The sequence below is a fragment of the Salvia splendens genome, chromosome 5 (genome assembly GCF_004379255.2).
Source record: "Salvia splendens isolate huo1 chromosome 5, SspV2, whole genome shotgun sequence".
In the NCBI taxonomy this organism is placed as follows: domain Eukaryota; kingdom Viridiplantae; phylum Streptophyta; class Magnoliopsida; order Lamiales; family Lamiaceae; genus Salvia; species Salvia splendens.
This window is the reverse complement of record NC_056036.1, coordinates 41741128-41746145: the sequence shown is the minus strand read 5'-3', so window position 1 is coordinate 41746145 and position 5018 is coordinate 41741128. Positions and strand designations below refer to the sequence as shown.

The 5018-nt window shown below is 35.8% G+C and overlaps 1 long non-coding RNA gene across 4 annotated transcripts; it reads right to left on the bottom strand.

The window, feature by feature from the left end:
• Nucleotides 1-855: 855 nt before the first annotated feature.
• Nucleotides 856-4763, bottom strand: LOC121803502. 4 transcript variants are annotated; one of them, XR_006051032.1, is made up of 6 exons: nucleotides 4677-4763; nucleotides 4477-4542; nucleotides 3360-3433; nucleotides 2917-2991; nucleotides 2745-2797; nucleotides 856-2260 (listed from the first exon to the last, which is right to left on the bottom strand). It is a non-coding gene; the product is annotated as an uncharacterized LOC121803502 (long non-coding RNA). The 4 variants fall into 4 exon arrangements; XR_006051031.1 differs by lacking the exon at nucleotides 4677-4763 and having other exon boundaries at nucleotides 856-1040; nucleotides 1458-2260; nucleotides 4477-4656; XR_006051030.1 differs by lacking the exon at nucleotides 4677-4763 and having other exon boundaries at nucleotides 856-1672; nucleotides 2090-2260; nucleotides 4477-4640.
• Between the last annotated feature and the right edge of the window lie 255 nt (nucleotides 4764-5018).

Here is a 5018-nt window from a genome sequence, read left to right as displayed (position 1 = left end):
TCTGTACAAATGCAGGCTACACATATCGGAAAACAAGTCTCGGTCGATTCAGCTCTACAGGATGGAGATGGACGAAAATATGTTAACTTCGTGGCTTAGGGTCCACGACGACCCAATCAATAGGTGTGGCTGTGCTTTTGAATTAAGGAACAATTATTATGTCATACTGGGATGCATGTCAATCGAAGGTGAGATACGCACCGTGGTTTACCACAAGTGCAGGAGAATGATCATTTTCAACCACTCCAACAAAGAAAGTAGCTCCAACTTTGAGATGAATGATACACTTCGCGACTCGGAGTTAGAACTTACATCTACACCTGAATTGTACAGCTACCAGCCAAGTCTGGCGGTAGTGCGTGTTCCGAAGGGTAAGCAAGCCCCGGCACCCGATAGCACAGGAGAGGAAGAGGAACCAGCCGATGAAGCAGCGACTGAGCAAGAGGTGACACAGGTTCGTAAGGCGAGACCTCAGCGCTCGCGCAGGCCACCGGACGGACTGTTTTGGAGACTTGGTGCCTCACTAGTTTTATTTCTTGGATATTTTAGATATTTTGCTTAATTGAGTCGAGCGGATCTAATAGGCCTTGTTATTCTTTATCCAAATTTATGAAATAACAAGTTTTGCCTAATTTCTTTTCTTTTAAGTTATCATGATCCACCGAAAACTCACACTACAAAAAAAGAGGTGTTTCCCGAGCACTTCGCAAGTACTTTAGGTGCTCGGTATTCCCTTCGCGAGTACGGCCATATGCTCGGAAAATTGGTTATTCTTAATTTTTTTAAAATATATATATTCTACAATTTTAATTATTTAAAAAATTATTAATAATAAAACAATAAACAAAGCTTAAATAACATTAAAAAGATAAGATTGTATAACAAAAATATATAAAGATAACATTGTCTTACAAAATTACACTAAACTACACATTTTTTCATTAAAAAGGCACATCATTCGATCTTCCATTTGTTGCTCCCTCTTGGCTGCTTCCTCTCGCATATGTTGCTTTCAATCTTCAAGCAAGGCAAACGGAAATCTGAATTCAGAATTATAGACTAAACCCATGTTATATGGCCATCTTAATAAATTTTCAAGATCTATAAACCCATGCTTCTAAGACATATACCTAATTTACTCTTAAACTTACATTGTTTACTTCCATAGGAGCATAGAGAGTAGCAACATAGAGATGCAAATTGATATGAGACATCAGGGTGGCAGTTCACCAGATTAAAAATCCCTACCTATTGTATAGTTTTGGTATGAACTTTGTCACCAATATACATTACCTACAGCTTATTGTCAAGTCTTTTTAAAGCAACTTCATAATATTTTCATCTAGATAAAGTTAGAAGATGCTGCACAATCATATTCAAGAAATAGAAGGCAAGGTGATACACTATTTCCATATCAACTAAGTCCACAACAGTGTAGTTAGGGTCGAGGGTCGCACCGGATCGATGATGTGAAAATTCGGGTCACGAGTAGGCGAGTCGACTAGGTCGAGAGACCCACTATTCTAGCCTAATTTTTTTGCCTTTTAATATTAAATCAAATAAATATATTACTCTAATGTTTACAATATATCAAATAAAGTTTCAATACATATAGCCTATAGGTAGATAAAGTGGTACAAGCTGCTTGTAGAGGCCGAATTAGAATTAAAATCTGCACACAAAATTCAAAAAGAAGATGAAAGTTAGAACAATACCTTGATTAAACAAAGGAAGGAATAGATGAAGGGTGGCTCTGTATATTTGTTTAGGAATGAAGAGTATGAATTTAGGGTTTGAAAAGCTTGATGTGGTTCATGCATATATATAGATAATTGAGAGAAACAAAGGAGAACGTAGAAAAAACGTGTGCTGAGATTTTGGAAAATCAGAATAAAAGTGTGAGAGATCTGAGGAACAGAGGAGAAAAAACGTGTGCTAAGATTAGAGAAAATCAGAACAAAAGTGTGAAAGATTTGAGAAAATCAGCAGACTTTTAGGTAAGTTTTACTTTTATACTTATGTTTATTTTAGTAAAAACAAATCAGCATTAAAAAGGAAAAGATTCAGAGAATAAAGGTTTAGGAATTACCTGTATCTCGACCCAGGCGACCCCGTACCTCGATCAACCCACCCATGTTGGGGCGGTGACGGTCTCGACCCGGGCGACCCGAGCGCCATTTTGACAACACTGGTCCACAATAACTACACATTTGTTGTATATTTGCCTCAGTCACAAAGGCTTGAAGCCAATCGAGCTGTTCTGCAGTTCAAAAGGTTTCTTTAAGACTTAAATAGCCCTTGCTGTTCTGTAGTTCAGAAGGTTTCTTTAGACATAAATATATTCAGAAATGGTTCCAAATGATACTGAAAATGTGGCAGGTTAACAGTGCAGATCCGTATTAATCTTTGTTCCCTTTCTCCTTCTCTCTCACACAACACAAACTCACTGATAGTTTTTTCAGACTAGTCCATGTGATGATTGTACAGAGAAAAAGTAGAGTTGGTGGTATAACAAGAAGAAAGGGACAGATTAAACTCTAGCACTCTAATGATCGATCTGCAATACAAGCATAGGAAAAGATAGCAATAAAATGGTACAGGCAACTTTTCCAAAATATGTTATTCCAAAAAATAAGGAATCCAACTAACCAGTATGTTATTAAAAGTGCATCACAAAATACTCAGACTATGTGTTGCTTCAAGATATCTATCCAACAGAGTTTAGCATCATATGAAAATCATACCTCGGGTGCAACGTAATTTGGAGTCCCCAGGTTGTATGAAGAAGATCAACTCCCTGGCCATGGTTCCAGAAAATAGGAGAAAACAGTGAATCACATTTATTGCCCCAATATTAACACAATTAGCAGTACAATACTAAAGAATCATCTAATTTTAAATGGTTATAGTGCTTACCTTTTGAGGTAATGCACCCAGTCCAAAATCAGAAACCTTCAACTTTCCTTGGGAATCAAGGAGCAGGTTTTCAGGCTATACACATAAATTTCAACATTAGAAATACAATAGTAGCAACAGATGCTAAACTTTAAGAAAAAACAAAAATTCAAAACCAACAACCACATTACAACCACGTTACAGAAAGCTGAAACTAATACTACTTCTGTTTTAGATTAGACAATAACTATCCCAACTGTTTCTACATATGAATGACGAACAATAGAAAGCATTACTCAAGGTGAACAACAAATTCAAACAGACAAACAGACACCATTTCAAACAATAGAAAACATTACTCAAGGTGAACTCTTTCTATATATGAATGACGAACAATAGAAAGCACTACTTTGTGATTAATCTAAAATAGGCAAACAGACACCATTTCAAACAGACAAATTTACCTTTGCGAATGGACAAAGTGGAAGAGCACAAATATCTCCCTCGCTTTCAACCTTCAAACAAGGCAAACCGAATGCTGAAATCACAAATGAAGAATCAGATTGAGAATGAGAGAGGATAATGGAATGCATTACTCAAGGTGAACAACAAACAATTAAGACCTGGTTCAATCATGTACAAACACAATTTAGAGTAAGATTTGAACATATTATAGGGACAAATTATTCAGTTTGCACATCTAAACATAGAACACAAAATAAACAGATGAAGTTATACACACTGGAAACTGTCTATTGAGCAAACCGGCCACAATACCAATTTCAGAGACATAAGCAAACCAGAGACAATAAAACTAAAACTACTTGCTGCGTTTACTAAAAATAAGATTGAATACAACAGATTGTCAGCTTGATCATATTTCTCACTTAATTATTTAAAAGAAATTAACATATTTCTACTTATTTGCAGCCATTATATAGCTAGTATTATTAGTCTTTGTAGAAGGAAACACCAGCAACTAACAAGTCTTCAAAACACAAAGTTCCTCGACACAGGACATGCTGAAATAGTGGTGATGTTCTCAGCACATGAAGATGCAAACTGACCAATGTTAACATACTGTAACTGATCCCACCAAAAAGCAGACATAAAGATGAAGGCATTTAATGGCTTATTTGATTGGATTCATCATTAACCATAGATGTTAGAATACAACATATCATGCAGATTAAAACTGGTCATAATGCAGGTGACTATCAGATTACAATAGAATGCCTAAATCCACTAACTATCGCAATTACAATAGAATTCACTAACTAGTTCGAGTAACACTGATTTTTCTTTTAATTCCTTTATACCAAATCGATTGATATACAGATTGGACTCCAACAGGCACAATTCTCCACAGCTACAATCGATTGAAGCATGTGCTCAATCTGCCTCGAGCATCAACTACAACTGCATATACATTTTTCTCAAGTTTGCAAGCTACAATAGAATTCCGTAGGTAGTTCAATTACCGCTGATTTTTCTTCCAATTTAATTATACCAAATCGATCTTCATCAAGCACTCACGAATTCAAGGAACAACGATCATAAGAGTGAAAGTGAGAGAGAGACCTGCGACGATTGTGCTTTGCAGCCTCCGCGTCTTCCGCTTCTTCTCCGACGATCTTCTCCAAATGCCTAAACGCCAACAGATTGGGATGAAGAATTAGAGAAAGACGATTTAGGGTTTTTTTAAAGAGAGAGGCGGTAAATGATATTTTGACATAAATAATTCAAATAATTTGCTCCAAAAAAGTGGCGGTGAAAAATACTAATTTGCTCCAAAAAGTGGCGGTGAGATTTGCGCCATTTTGGAAATTTGAGAGAAATAATTTGAAGATAAAATAATTTGAGAGAAATAATTTGAAGAATTGCACTAATGAATATCACGCCACTTTTTAGTTTATGTAATCACATATATATATATATATATATGAAAATGATCAATACAAAACTTGATCTCAATACAAAATCCATACCAAATCCTGTCCATGAGATTTGACAATCCAATGGTCAATAATTAAACAAAAACACGGAGGGTCATTGTAAAGCAGTTTTAGGTCATATTATAAACTTTGGGTTTGAGGTCATGTTAAGATTATTTCATGTCATCC